The 16,186-nt window shown below is 41.5% G+C and overlaps 2 protein-coding genes across 9 annotated transcripts in view; one reads left to right on the plus strand and one right to left on the minus strand.

Moving 5' to 3' along the window:
• Window positions 1-16,186, minus strand: part of MACROD1 (mono-ADP ribosylhydrolase 1) — a 963,591-nt gene that overhangs the window by 406,163 nt on the left and 541,242 nt on the right. The gene's annotated exons all lie outside the window — the stretch shown is intronic.
• The window catches only part of FLRT1 (fibronectin leucine rich transmembrane protein 1), a 276,061-nt gene that overhangs the window by 153,388 nt on the left and 106,487 nt on the right, over window positions 1-16,186 (plus strand). For all 6 annotated transcript variants that reach the window (XR_012222147.1, XR_012222146.1, XM_073554580.1 and 3 more), the window contains one exon: window positions 1,688-2,348. The gene's annotated coding sequence lies outside the window, so the exon portion shown is untranslated. The remainder of the gene's footprint in view (window positions 1-1,687; window positions 2,349-16,186) is intronic.

Genomic DNA, 16,186 nt, shown 5'->3' on the forward strand with positions numbered 1-16,186 from the left:
CGGTTTTTTTTGTTTTTTTTTTCCATTGTGTGTACGCCTCCAGGCTCTGTTATATCTGCCACATTTCTCAATTCATGGCTGGTGTGTGTGTGATGTTGTGTTCTGTTGTGAGAAATGAGACGAAAAGGACCAGCCAACTGAAAATAACTAAACTCTGCACACACACTTTTAGTATGAAGCACTTGAACATCCTCGTCTTCAGAAATGGTGGTACATTGTATGGCAATATGGCTTGTGTTTAGTTCTTTTAAGTGTTTTGTGCTGTCTATATATGGTTTAGATGCTATGAAACTATACAAAAAAATGCAAAGTTGCAGCGCTAAGGTCCTGGGTTTAAATCCCACAAAGTATAACATCTGCAAGGAGTTTGTATGGTTCTCCCCAGTATTATGGTATCCTGAGCAGCATATTGGGGACATTTTGCACCTACTGTTTCTAGTCAAGGTCTAAGGAGTCACGATGACAGCTCAACAGGGTGACTCGATGGTTCCCACTGTTGCTTTGCAGCACTGGGGTCCTGGGTTCAAATCCCACCAAGGAAAACATCTGCAAGGACTTTGCATGTTCTCCCCATGTATGCGTGGGTTTGCTCCGGCTACTCTGGTTTCCTTACACACTCCAAAGACCTGTTGATAAGGTGACGCAGCAGCGATATTGCTAGCGATATTGCTACATGTGACACTTACCTCCGACTGGCTCCCCCACTGGCTATCACTGATCGCGCGAGAACGTCCTGGGCCATTTCTCGTCAGCGGCTTCCTCATGGCGCCGACGAGCGACGCATGGACGCGGGCGGAGGACTTCATCATCGCCGCATCTGACAGGTAAGTAACGACCGCTGCTGCATCGCTGGTGAGATCTGCCTGTTTGGCAGCTCACTAGTGACCATTTAGCGATGCACCAGCGATCCTGACTGGGTCGTATCGTTGTCAGGATCGCTGGTGCATCGCTAAATGTAACGGGGCCCTTAGATTGCGAGCCCCCAATGGAGACAGTAATGATAATAATCTATGAAGTACTGCGGAATATGATGATGCTATATAAGTTAAGCGTAATAAAGTATAACTGAAAATATTGCATCCCAAGCAGTTTTGGGAACTCCTGCAATAGTACTTGACACCTGTGGATCATTGCTGTCGCCATTGGAGGCTGTTCACCTTATGTTACAGTAATAGGTTGCATGTAGCAAGAACTTGGCCGAATGAACAAATTTAGTTTTTAGCATACATCAAATGTATATGAGTGTCCTCCAATCTTTACCCAATGGATAACTCTATCCATGTTTTCTCGGGGAAGATAAGCCACCACCAAAGTTGTCTTTGCTATCCAAGGCATATAGGCACCTCTTGGATAAAGAGAGGGATTTTTCCTTGTGTTTCTTTCTTCCATCTTTAGCCTATTAGCATTAGTTTATCGCCTTCTTTATTAGCACCAGCTATTTCTCAGAAGTCAATGATTTACCAAGAGGTCTGTGTAGTGCTAGACACAACACCACGATTGTGAACAATATTATACATGGTAATAGGTTTTAGAGCATGGACTCATTGGTAAAGAGAAGAGTAATTAGCAGATTTAACAATACTCCGACACACTACCTCCTTCACTGTAAACATCTTATTATCACTTGAGTAAAGGTTATGTTTCTGCCTTGGTTAAATGGTATCTTTCTTGTTTCCCTTCCATACAGGTATTAAAACATTTCTCAAGACGTCAGCCCGTCAGAAAGTCGCAACGTTACTGTATGGTTTTTCCTTGGGATTATAAAATGAAAACCTAAGTGGAGTGTACAGTCTTCCTTTCCACGCTCTTCCAGATATAACTTAGAAAAATTAAATAAGTAATTCATGTTGTCAAGTAGCGATATATTGGGAAGAAAGATCCCTCACGCTCCCCCCTTACTCTGGAGAGAAAGATCAAACCACCGTTACTTGTCTATGAATACATTCTGGTGAAAAGTCCCTGGGTTTTCTGCCGGTCACACCACACTGCACTTATTATATACATTCAACCCTGCCCCCTCCGTCTGTGCCCTGCCATGAAGCAGGATCGCTCACTGCAATAAACAGAAGGTATAGAAGGGCTGAAATAAAAGAAAATATTTTTTTAGCTGGAAAAAAAAAAGAAAGAAAAAAAAGCAAAATGAAGAAATGCTTTAATTCCAGTTTCTGATCTGGACGGTGGAATAAGACCTGTCGAGTGCAGGGGAGAGACCTCCTGTGGATTGCACCTTTTATTTTTACCACCCTTTGTTGGATTTACAAATTTCAGGGATGTGAGCAGAAAAAGGCAACTACTGATGAAGACTTGTGAATAGCAAAATCCAGATGCCTTCAGTTTTTCACTAAAAGGTAAGGACATGAATGGGATAAGTTGTCTTCCTTTTACATTTTCGTTAGACATCTTCTGTTTCTAAGGAACATCAGTCCAACATGTATTTATATATACGACACGACAAAGAACAATAACCGCATGGTACTGCGATGGTACGTATATAGTCACTTTGTAAAAAAATGGATAAAATTAGGTGAAAGGAAATAAATGCAGTCAAAGAGTTCATACAATTATGTGAGACTAGGCTTCTCTTTATGTACATTGTCGATATTACTTCTTTGCATACATAGGTGCCGCTAGTGAATTTATTTAATGCAGTATAAAGGAAACACAGCAGTGAAGGAATATAAAAATGTCCCTGATATAAAGACTGTTACTCTGTATCATAAGTTCATTTACTTATTTTTCACCCTGTTAGACTGCATTCACACAATCAGGTTTTTTCGTGGCGGTTTTTACTGCGCGATTTTGCCGCGAAAACGCAAAAAAAAGAAAACCGCATCCCATGCAATCCTATGGGATTCCGCAATGCTGTGCTAATGCTGCGGATTTTCCCACGGCGGAATCGCATCATGGAAAAATATGCAGCATGCTCATTAATTTGCGGAATTGCGGCAATTCCGCCCACATAGGAATGCATTGTTGCGCTTACTTTCCGAATTTGGCTGTGCCCACCATGCGAAAAGTAAGCAGAACTTTTGCGGATGGTACCCACGGTCCGGAGGAGAGGAGACTGTCCTCCGGGCTCTGGGTACCATATCCCTGTAAAAAATAGAATTAAAATAAAAAAAATTGGGTTATATTCACCTTCCGGCGTTCCTCACAGCGTCCCCAGGCCTCAGCGATACACGCGGCAGCTCCCGATCCCAGTAATGCCTTGCGATGACCTTTGCTGACGCCGCGTCTCGCGATACTGTAGCGGTCTTGCGAGACCGCGACATCAATAAAGGTCATTGCCGCAATGCATCACTGGGAACGGGACCTGCTGGCAGCATCGCGGAGGCCTGGGGACGATGCGCGGGACGTCGGAAGGTGGATAGAACACAATTTTTTAATTTTTTTAATTATTTTTAACATTAGATCTTTTACTACTGATGCTGCATAGGCAGCCTCAATAGTAAAAAGTTGGTCACACTCATCAAACACTATGTTTAACGAGTGTGACCAACCTGTCAATCAGTTCTCCAAGCGATGCTAGAGATCGCTTGGAAAACGCTAGCATTCTGCAAGCTAATTACGCGTGCAAATCGCTAGTTTTTCCGCAGGAAAATCGCAGGAATTTAAAATGCGATTTTCCCGCGGAATGGAATTCCAGAATTCTCGCTGTAATTTCCGCTGGAGTTCCTCAACATGTGAACCCAGCCTTAGTGTATGTTCTTGTTTTCCCCAATTTCCCCGTTCCATTTAAAACACATGTTTAAAGAACATGGCCATTTATTGGTCTGTTCTGCCTCAAACCTCTGCATTTTGAGCTTGTGACTTAAGCTGGGTTTTTTCATAGTGCATACACTGACCACAGGTCTTCTGACCTGAACCTATAGCCTCGTAGATACACGTGAGGCTGTAGATTCGAGTCTGGAGACGGTCATTGCGGCCAGTATGTGGGCTGAAAAATACGCCCGTCTGAACCTGGCTTTACTCTGGGTCTTATCGATGTTCTCCACTACTAATGAAGTCCATCTTAATATGTCAAGGGTGGGGTAAAGAAAACAAACAAACTGTACTCATGTCCTGGACCAGCGCTGCTCCTCCAGACTTTGTATTGCATCCTCTGGTGATTTCCAGGCATCAACATCCTACAGTAGGAATAACGTGACCGCTAATCGGCGGAAGCATTCACATTCCATCTTAATGGTTTCTAAGATGCTGATGCCAGTAGACCGGCAGCGGACATAGTGCAGAGAAACAACGCCGGTCCAGGAGATCGGCACAATTTTTTCTTTACTTACACCACCATTCATTAGCAGTGGATGACACCTTTTAATGGAAAAATTGGCCTTAGTGTGTGAGTGTGCGTCTGAAATATTGAGATTAGATTGTGAGCTAAGTTGGGGACGAGAACTGATGTATAGGATTAAAAAAAAAAATCTCGGAAGTGGAACAGCACTGTGGTGTATGTTGGGGCCATATAAGCAACAGGGGACAAAAAAAATTGTAGAATGGTCGGGATTCTTGTACATGTTGACTGAAACTTACCTTAGTGTCAGAGGTATTAAAAAAAACAGGAAAAGTGTCAATTCGAATCCGCAGCGTCCAGATGTAACAGCATAGTGGAGGAGATTTTATGAAATCCCAGCTCCACCATGTGTTCAAACACGCAGGTGGCAGACCTGCGTATATACACACACATGTGGCACATCTTTATAGACCGCAGCATGTCTATTTATTTAGACATGTCTATGTATAGGATGCGGTGATTCTGCAAGTGTTCAGTGAACACATGCAGAATCACCGCACATACAAAAGCTGGCAGCACTTTGGGCGGAGCTGCGTCCAAACCGCTGCCAATATGTTCCGTGGAAACATACCCTTAAAGCTTAGCCTTTAATCATATAGGATAACAAAATCAGGAGACTGTGCACATATAAAAAAACAAACAAGCAATGCTTACATGTTTCAGGTAGAAAAAAAATCATTAATCATAGCTATGATTATAGTGCGCCTGTCAGCAGGTTTGGCCGATATAAGATATGGCCCACTACCTTTCAGGGCTTATATATGGCATTCTATAATGCTGTAGATAATCCCCCGATCTGACCTGAAAGATAAGAAAAATAACTTTTATTATACTCACCTGTGGGGCGGTCCGGTGCGATGGGTGTCGCAGGTCCGGGTCCAGCGCCTCCCATCTTCTTATGATCGCCGCCCTCCTGCTTGCATCGTTGCTCACCGGCATATCACTCCTGCGCAGGCATACTTATCTGCTTGCTGAGGGAAGAGCAAAGTACTGCAGTGCGCAGGGAAAGGTCAGAGAGGCCCTGCGCACTGCAGTACTTTGTTCTGCCCTCAAGCAGGAGGGCGGCAATCATAAGAAGATGTGAGGTGCCGGACCCGTACCTGTGACACCCATCGGGCCGGACCGCCCCTGGGTGAGTATAATAAAACTTATTTTTCTTATCTTTCAGGTTAGATCGGGGGCTTATCTACAGCATTATAGAATGCTATATATAAGCCCTGAAAGGCGGTGGCTGTATGTTATATTGGCAAACCTGGTGACAGGTTCCCTTTAAGGGTTTTTCTACCCCCAAATGTGTTAAGCATTTATTATTTTCAATATGTGAACATTCTGCCAGTTTTTTTTTAATCCCATATGATTAAAGGCTATGTTTTAACTACTTTCCCTTGGTGCTGGAGAACATTCCCTTTTGGACTATTGAGAGCCTAGTGCCAGAGGGTAAGGAAAGTTTACCAACTGGCGCTGGAGGATAAGGTCAGGTTTTATATAGTCAGCATATATGGAAAAAAAACACAGATACAATTAATATATCAGTCTTTGTCACTTACAGACACAGGAGGTAGAGTATTTGGACATCACAAACAGCTTTATCAGATTACTGAGCAGGTAATAACGGGAGGTGACAAATAACCATTTTTACATGTCTCCGATTGTACAGCACTTCATAGAAACGCTTTCCTGCTAATGTCATCTTTGTGTGCAGATGTGATTCTTCATGAACTGTCACATGAGAGTAGAAGTCCATTAACACAGCAGTCAGAACGGATATCATTTCCCTGACATTTCAGTATTAAGTATGAGAGACATCACTGGTGGATGGAAGTATAAATGTTACAGCGGGCAGTCAGCTGGGAAAAAAACAACAAGGTAGAAAAAAAGAAGGCTCGAAAATAAACCTGGAGAACTGCAAGGGTCTCCTACCAGACGGTGCTCACATGAGAACATGCGGGGAGAACATAAAATGTGTCTGAAGCTCCAATTAGCTCATTAATCTTTTGTAAACTAGCCTATGTCCATCTGTCAGGTGTATACGGGTTAAGGGGAGAGTGCTGCCTTGGGGCAGGAGACATAGATAACCACAGAAGAAGAGGACAAGTTCATGAGGACCTCCGACCTTTCTGGAGGCATCATGCATTGATCTACAAGGCTCTTTACTTGTAGAAGACAGGCTGCGCTGTGTACAGTCTCTATAAATCGCCCATCCTATAGCATATTGTCCTATTCTTTCATTGGAGTTGGCTCTCGTCAAGTAGATGGTCAATGTGTGGCTTTTCGACAGATGATGGTAGAAATATAGCTAAAAATAAAAGGCAACTTTTTTTTAAAAAAAGTACATGTAACACAAAAACAGGATTTAAACAATAGGTCATTTTCTGATGATACGCTCTTTTAAGTGGTTTTACTGGGGTGATTCTACTGTGTTGGTGACAATGATATCTTAATTACAGGTGGGACATTTCTAGGGGTTTCCAATTAGAAAAGCTTGGCTTTCAAGAAGCCGTGTTTTGCCATAGAAACTGACTCGAATACAATTATTTTGCACACAGCTGTCAGGATTGTATTTTCATGACACATAAAATAACCTCAAGAAATGCCCTTATAGAAATGCACACATAGGAACGCGCGTATCTAATGACCCAGTCATTCTGGGATATATAGTTATCACCTTGAATTTCTGTTACATTTCGATGCTATTGGAATAATGCTGTAGAAGTCTCCTGATTGCCACATTACATACAGATGTATCACCTTTGATTGTATTTGTAGTGAATTTTGCTCAGGTTTCATTAGCCTTATGTAATGGACCCAGATCGGATTGCTTACATTAAATTATAGGACATTTTCTACAGGAAAGATGTATATCTTTGTACCGTGTTAGCCAATAGAAAAATATTCAGAATTGAGAGTCCTCAGTGGTTGATACCTTTTAATGGCTAACTGAAAAGATGGTAGCACATTGCAAGCTTTCGAGACTACTCAGGTCTCTTCATTAGGCATAGACTAATACAACATTGAAGAATTACATATATATGTGCTGTGTTGTGCATATATATGTGATTCTTCAGATTTTGTATTAGTCAATGCCTGATGAAGAGACCTGAGTAGTCTCGAAAGCTTGCAATGTGCTACCATCTTTTCAGTTAGCCATTAAAAGGTATCAACCACTGAGGACTCTCAATTCAGGACATTTTCTAGTAACATTTTACAGCTGTGACTTCTTCACTGCTCCTACAATGTAGTGAGAATCAGACTTTACCATGTACTGATGACTGGCAGCTGTAACATTGTTCTTTCGCTAAACTTTTCACAAGAAATTGCTTTAAAAAAAAGACCATACTGCGTTAAAGCACCATGGAAGAGAATTTGGCAATAAATGTAGTTTTTTTTTTAGGACATTTATTGTCTGGTTTAGGAAACGATTTTCAAATAACCTATTAATATATAGAGATAGTAGAGGGGGAGCCCTATATTTGGTGTCTCATTGAATTACCCGCAGTGTTCTAGAGGACCTTGCACATCCCTGTATTACATGTCCAGCCCATGAATTTGCAAATACAGCTGTCTGTGGTTGGAAACCTGGCCTTGGTAGTTCCCTTGTCATATCTGTAAACTCATAAAGAGCTGGATATTGGCTTAAAGGGCCACTTAATATGGTGGTAATGGTGGTTTCCGAGGGGAGCCACTCCTTGGCTGGGTCCTTCCCTGGAGGAAGATCTGGCTAGTCCCGTGTTTGAGACTCTTAAATGAGGCTCCACGGACTTTATTTGCATATTCGTGTTTCCCGGGGAGCATTGCACCTGGGATTTCACTGGTTGGGTGCCTTTACCGGCTGCCGCAGTGTTTTCTTTGACTGGTCTCCCTGGGGTCAGTGATTGTTTCGTGATGTCCAGCCCATGAAATTCCCGCCTTGTAATGCCTCATTTCTCCTGTAGGAGCAGCACCCTTGCAATGTCACTATAGATTACTGCTGATCGCTGACGAGCCCTACAATGATGGACACTGATCATATTGGAGGAACCTGCTAGCAGAACGCGATTGTGTAAAATGGACAACCGCCTGAAAGGGAGTGTGTTATCAGAAAATAACACGAGAAAAAACAAACTGTCCATAGTCAGCTTATAGTTATTAAATTCACACCAAATTGCCAAAGGCAAATAAAGATCCTTTATAAAGACCCAAATTAAAACTGAATCTTTAAAATGTTGTGATAGTAAAAAAACGGAAAAAACTCTTTAAAAACACATGACAAAAGATTAGGATAGTCGGTCATAGATTCATTAAAGTGCTTATGATCATATCATTGGCAGTCTATTGCCAGTAAAGTACAGTGTCAGGGACAGAGTTGCTCCAATTATATACAGTATGCAACTTGCTAATAACTCCAATAGTAAGCTGTTGATGGTACAGATAAATTTCTATGGCGACTGCAGTCATTTATGCCAACTGTACAGGATCAACAGGCTCCTTATCTGTGGCTCTGCCGATGCCTCATTAGACAGGCATGCTGCTTATTCACTACCTCTTCCTTCAGTTATTCACTTATAAGGTGCCTCTATATATGTAGTAGGCTCTGCACCACTGTCTGCCTGTTAACTGACCCTGTTGAGGATCTAGCGCATGCTGTTAAAAGATAGCAACCATTACCCTCCCCAAGATGTTTCGCCTTGCGGCAGCATCATCACGGGAAAGAGGCTATAGCAGACAGTGGTGCAAGGAGTATGGCTGCATATGGTGTCCCGTGAGGACTCTATATATTGCGTTCTCAGATGTCGTATGTATGGCTGCAATGTGGCACATGGACTACAGTGCAGAATCTATATATATTGCTTTGTTGCATGCCTTAGCTATGGTGGCAAGTGAGGACTCTATATATACTTTGTCGGATGCCATATGTTTGGCTGCATGGTGGCGCATGGACCAGAGTGCGGACTCTATATTACTTTGTTGGATGCCTTATGCATGGTGGCACATGAGTCCTGTGAGGACTATATATATATACATTGTCGGATGCCGTATGTTTGGCTGCATGGTGGCACATGGACCAGAGTGCGGACTCTATATTACTTTGTTGGATGCCTTATGCATGGTGGCACATGAGACCTGTGAGGACTATATATATATATATATATATATATATATATATATATATATATATACATTGTAGGATGCCGTATGTTTGGCTGCATGGTGGCACATGGACCACAGTGCGGACTCTATATTACTTTATTGGATGCCTTATGCATGGTGGCACATGAGTCCTGTGAGGACTATATATATACACATTGTCGGATGCCGTATGTTTGGCTGCATGGTGGCACATGGAGTCCCGTGCAGACTTTATATATATATATATATATATATATATATATATATATATATATATGCTTTGTCAGTTGCTGTATCTATAGGAGTCTGTTCTCCCTTAGAAGCAATGGCTTTTAGGAAATATAAGTTTGTACATTCAGCATCCAATGGAACATGCCATGCATGCCTACCTTGTCTTATACATGTGCTTTTCTATGGGTGTCTGCTGGATCTGTAATAGAGCTGTGTGTACAAGGCCTTATAAGAGTGGAAGAAGAGAATGAAGACAGGGAGGACAGGGTGCATGTGCCCGTCACAGACCGATACACTTATATATGGACTGCTAACAGCCATCATTCTAGCACCAAGAAGAATTTGCCAGAGAATAGTTGCAAATCAATAAAGGGAGTAAAAAAAAATCCGATTTTCTTCCTACTGAGGAATTTTATGTAAATTACGGAGGTGTCCACAATTTGTCAATTATTTTCCAATAACTGTTTTTTTATCAGTCCTGTCTTATCTGCTCAGTGACATATCAGCCTTTATTAGTTTCATTCTGGAATTTGAGCATAAATTTGGTTTTATGTGCATTTTGGAGAGAATTCTTTACAAGATATTTAATCAATGTAGAAGCATATGGTGGTTGTGAAGCATCTGCTCCGAGCTCGGGATATGCATAGATTTAGAGTTGCCTAAGGTATACGCGAGAGGAGGAAAGTTAGGAGAGATTATGATTTACTAGTGAGACTGTTTTCTTGGGGTGTACTGGAGAATATCAGGATGCATAAATCAAGGAGAGAAATTTTTGTGATGAAGTACTTGGCACACAGACTAAACACACATATTAACTACGGAATGACACCCGTCTTTGGGTATTCTGGTCAGCAATATTTTTTCTTGCCCTTATTTCAGTAAAAGGTTAGAGTGACAACTATTATTAATGTATGACTTTTGCCAGGGCCATCAATATATCAATGAGGCCCGAAACAATTCCTCCCGCTGAATGCCTAAGGCTGGTTTAATCGCATACAGCATTTTGGAGTCTTTTGGGATTTATTATTTATATGTATTTTTATATAGAATTATTACTTATTTATATTTATTTTTAAATGAATTTACGATATATTTTATATATGGATTTATTAATTTTTTATGTATATATTTTTATATGGATTTATTTTTTTATATATGGATTTATTATTTATATTTTTAAATGAATTTACTTTTCATATATTTTTATATGGATTCACTATATTACTTTGCATGGATTTATTATTCATATTTATATGGATTTATTGCTTATATACTTATACATACCGTATTTTGCGGTTTATAAGACGCACACTAAATTTTGGGGAGAAAAAAAAAATTAACTTTTTTTCAATAAAATGGTGGTGCTTCTTATAATGCGTGCTTCTTGTTGCTTACCGGTGGTGGTTGCTGCGGTGGAGCAGGGTCCCAGGGTCGCTGCTGATAGAAGAAGGAATGTTGTGATGCTGCGGATCCCAGGCTGGGAGGAAGGGGTATTCAAAGGTGCAACGCTGGTGATGTTCAGTGGTGCCGGGGACTCCATTGACATTTTGTAAAAGCCCAGAGCCCCCGCACTTCCATATAACTTCCATGGTTTACTCCGGAAAAATGGCTGCCGGGGGCAGCACATGCGCAGATGATCTTGTCTCAGGAGAAACCACCAGGTTTCACAAAATGTCGGCGGAGCCACCAAACACCTGCAGAGTCACCTCTGAACAACCCCTTCTCCCAGCCTGAGGCCCGCAGCATCACTCCATTCCTGCCTCAGCCACCAGCCACCCTGGGATCCTGCTGGAACCACAGCCGGTAAGACCTGTTTCACATTTCCGTTATTTTGACGGGAGGCAAATCCGCCAGAGCGGTTAAACACGGATCCGCCTCCGTCATGGGCTAAACGGATGCTACAGGATCCGTGTTGTGTACGGATCCGCTGGAGGGGAAATTTAAAGCAACCGCGGCCTGGAAAGGAGAGAGATAGAGAATTTTTTTTTCTTTGCACGGCTGTTCCGGAAGGCCATTCAGGGGTTAAAAGCCCTGAAAAGCAGCGAATCTGCCGGGAATGCGCAATAGAAATTAGCGGACCGTCGCTCGGAAAAAACGTTGCAGGGTCCATCCCATCTGCCCGGGAGACGCTAACATTTTGACAGATCCGCCAAAAAACGCGTGGCACGGATGACCATCAGTCAAGATCCGCTGCTAATGTAAGTCTATGGGGGAAAAAACGGATCCGCCCCTTTTTTGGCGGATCCGTTTTTTTCGAACATTGGCGGCTTTTGACTGACGTCAACAAACGGAGGTGTGAAACAGGCCTAAGGTATATTCGAGTTATAAGACACAAAACCCCATATATGTGGGATGCGTCTTATATAACGAACAATACGGTGTGTATATATACTGTATTTGCAGCGATGTGAAAAAGTGTTTGCCCCTTCCTGATTTCCTGTTCTTTTGCATGTTTGTGAAAAAAGCTTGAGGGCACTACGAATGATCTATAGGGGACTGCAGTCCACACACCTAGAGAAACAGACCAAGAGAAGTGTGTATAATGGACGCGGTCAACCCCAAAATGAGCATAAAAATATTAACCATGATATAATATCAATTTTTATTGTTTAGCATACAAAAAACACAAGTGACAAGAATACAATTAAAAACAATTAAAAAGGCCATACAAAATTGGCCATTAATGGCATTAAGTGTGCATGGTTGTCACACTTAAATGTTTTCAGATCACCAAACAAATTTAAATATTAAACAAACAACACACGTAAACACACAATGCAAGTTTTAAATCAATGTTAATTAAGGGAAAAAGAAATCCAAACCTTCAGGGCCCTATATGAAAAAGTGATTGCCCTCCTTCCTTTAAACATAAATTAACTATGGTTTATCACATCTTCCCTAGCCACACCCAAGTCTGATTTCTGCTACGCAAGTTCTCAATCAAGAAATCACTTAAATAGTACCTGCCTGATAAAGTTAAGTAGACCAAAAGATCTTTAGCTAACCATTATGCCGAGATCCAAAGAAATTTTTAGAACAAATGAGAAAAATCAGTCTGGAAAAGATTATAAAGCAATTTCTAAAGATTTGGGACTCCAGCGAACCACAGTGAGAGCCATTATACACAAATGGCGAAAACATGGAACAGTGGTGAGCCTTTCCAGAAGTGGCCGGCCAACCAAAATTACCCCAATAACGCAGCAACGCCTCATCCAAGAGGTCAGAAATAAATTCTTTTTTTTTTATAAATAAAATACAAAAATAATAAAGATACACATATTTAGTATAACCGTGTCCGTAACAACCCGCCCTATAAAACGTGCCTACTAGTTAACCCCTTTAGTGAACCCCTTAAAAAAAAAAAACTAGGCAAAAAACAAATGCTTTATCATCATACCGCCAAACAAAAAGTGCAATAACACACGATCAAAAAGACTTATATAAATAAGCATGGTACCGCTGAAAACGTCATCTTGTCCCGCAAAAAACGAGCCGCCATACAGCGTCATCAGCAAAAAAAAAAAAAAAATGTTATAGCTTGCAGAATAAAGCGATGCAAAAATAATTATTTTTAATATAAAATTGTTTTTTATTGCATAAAAGCGCCAAAACATAAAAAACATAAATGAGGTATCGCTGTAATCATACTGACCCGAAGAATAAACCGCTTTATCAATTTTACCACACGCAGAACGGTTTAAGCGCACCCCCCAAAAGAAATTCATGAAACGCTGGTTTTTGTTCATTCTGCGTCCCAAAAATCGTAATAGAAAGCGATAAAAAAAAAAATCACGTGCCCGAAAATGGTACCAATAAAAACGTCAACTCGTTCCGCAAAAAATAAAACCTCACATGATTCGGTGGGTCAAAATATGGAAAAATTATAGCTCTCAAAATATGGTTATGCAAAAACGCATCTTTTAGCGTATGACAGCTGCCAAACATAAAAACCCGCCATAAATAGTAAATCAAACCCCCTTTTATCACCCCCTTAGTTAGGGAAAAATAATAAAATAAAAAAAATGTATTTATTTCCATTTTCCCATTAGGGTTAGGGCTAGGGTTAGGGCTGAGATTAGGGTCAGGGGTGTGTTAGGGTTAGGGTTGGCGTTATAATTGGGGGGTTTCCACTGTTTGGGCACATCAGGTGCTCTCCAAACGCAACATGGCGTCTGATCTCAATTCCAGCCAATTCTGCGTTGAAAAAGTCAAACGTTGCTCCTTCCAAACTCTGTCATGCGCCTAAACAGTGGTTTACCCCCACATATGGGGTATCAGCCTACTCAGGACAAATTGCACAACAACTTTTGGGATCCTATTTCTCCTGTTACCCTTGGGAAAATAAAAAATTGGGGACAAAAATATCATTTTTGTAGAAAGAAAATAATTTTATTTTTATGGCTCTACGTTATAAACTTCTGTGAATCACTTGGGGGTTCAAAGTGCTCACCACACATCTAGATAAGTTCCTTGAGGGGTCTAGTTTCCAAAATAAGGTCACTTGTGGGGGGTTTCCACAGTTTAGGCACATCAAGGGCTCTCCAAAGGCAACATGACACGCGCAGACCATTCCATATCAAAGGCTGCATTCCAAAACGTCACTACTTCTCTTCCGAGCCCCGACGTGTGCTCATACAGTAGTTTTCTCCCACATATGGGATATCAGCGTCCTCAGGACAAATTGGACAATAACTTTTGGAGTCCAATTTCTCCTATTACCCTTGGGAAAATAAAAAAATTGGGGACTAAAATATCATGTTTGTGAAAAAAATGATTTTATTATTTTCACGCCCAGGCGTTATAAACTTCTGTGAAGCACTTGGGGGTTCAAAGTGCTCACCACACATCTAGATAAGTTCCTTGGGGGGTCTAGTTTCCAAAATGGTGTCATTTGTGGGGGATTTCTACTGTTTAGGCACATCAGGGGCTTTCCAAACGCGACATGGTATCCAATCTCAATTCCAGCCAATTTTGCGTTGAAAAAGTTAAACGAAAACCGGAGTCGTCGTAACAATCTACGGATCATTGGTGTTCCTGAATCTGTAAAGTACCTACACAACCTTACTTCCTCATGGCTCTCAATTTGCCTGACATGTCTGGCTCTATTGTGGTGGAGCGAGCGCACAGAATTGGACCTGAGCGCTCTGATCCGAAAGCTCGTCCACGCCCGATAATTTTCAAGTTACTCAATTACCAGGACAAACTTCAGTTGCTCTGGGCGTACCGAGCCACCTCCTCATGGAAATGCGAGGGCCATTCCCTCCTTATGTTTCAAGATTTCTCCTCCTTGGTGGTGACCAAGTGCCATGCTTTTTCTTCAGTTTGTAAATTATTACATGACAAAGGCAATCGTTTTGCTCTTCTCTACCCTGCACGCCTTCGGGTGGTGCTTCAAGGAAAACTGGTATTTTTTGATGACCCAGATAAAGCATTAGAGGAAGCTGAGCGCTCTTTCCGGGCTTCCTCTCCGGTCACTTGACTCTGATTTGTAGCCATGTGTTATAATGCCTATAAGATTTGATTTTGAGCTTATGGCTTGATCTATATTGAACTTTTTGTTCTTATCTCATGTTTTTCCTTCTAGGGGATACCATTAGTTAAGATAACTTAACCCGATGTTTAACTTTTTGGTTTATACAGTGGGGCAAAAAAGTATTTAGTCAGTCAGCAATAGTGCAAGTTCCACCACTTAAAAAGATGAGAGGCGTCTGTAATTTACATCATAGGTAGACCTCAACTATGGGAGACAAACTGAGAAAAAAAAATCCAGAAAATCACATTGTCTGTTTTTTTTTCATTTTATTTGCATATTATGGTGGAAAATAAGTATTTGGTCAGAAACAAGCAATCAAGATTTCTGGCTCTCACAGACCTGTAACTTCTTCTTTAAGAGTCTCCTCTTTCCTCCACTCATTACCTGTAGTAATGGCACCTGTTTAAACTTGTTATCAGTATAAAAAGACACCTGTGCACACCCTCAAACAGTCTGACTCCAAACTCCACTATGGTGAAGACCAAAGAGCTGTCAAAGGACACCAGAAACAAAATTGTAGCCCTGCACCAGGCTGGGAAGACTGAATCTGCAATAGCCAACCAGCTTGGAGTGAAGAAATCAACTGTGGGAGCAATAATTAGAAAATGGAAGACATACAAGACCACTGATAATCTCCCTCGATCTGGTGCTCCACGCAAAATCCCACCCCGTGGGGTCAGAATGATCACAAGAACGGTGAGCAAAAATCCCAGAACCACGCGGGGGGACCTAGTGAATGAACTGCAGAGAGCTGGGACCAATGTAACAAGGCCTACCATAAGTAACACACTACGCCACCATGGACTCAGATCCTGCAGTGCCAGACGTGTCCCACTGCTTAAGCCTGTACATGTCCGGGCCCGTCTGAAGTTTGCTAGAGAGCATTTGGATGATCCAGAGGAGTTTTGGGAGAATGTCCTATGGTCTGATGAAACCAAACTGGAACTGTTTGGTAGAAACACAACTTGTCGTGTTTGGAGGAAAAAGAATACTGAGTTGCATCCATCAAACACCATACCTACTGTAAA

The sequence above is a fragment of the Dendrobates tinctorius genome, unplaced genomic scaffold, assembly GCF_039654945.1.
Source record: "Dendrobates tinctorius isolate UK_male_01 unplaced genomic scaffold, ASM3965494v1 ptg000211l, whole genome shotgun sequence".
Lineage (NCBI taxonomy): Eukaryota > Metazoa > Chordata > Amphibia > Anura > Dendrobatidae > Dendrobates > Dendrobates tinctorius.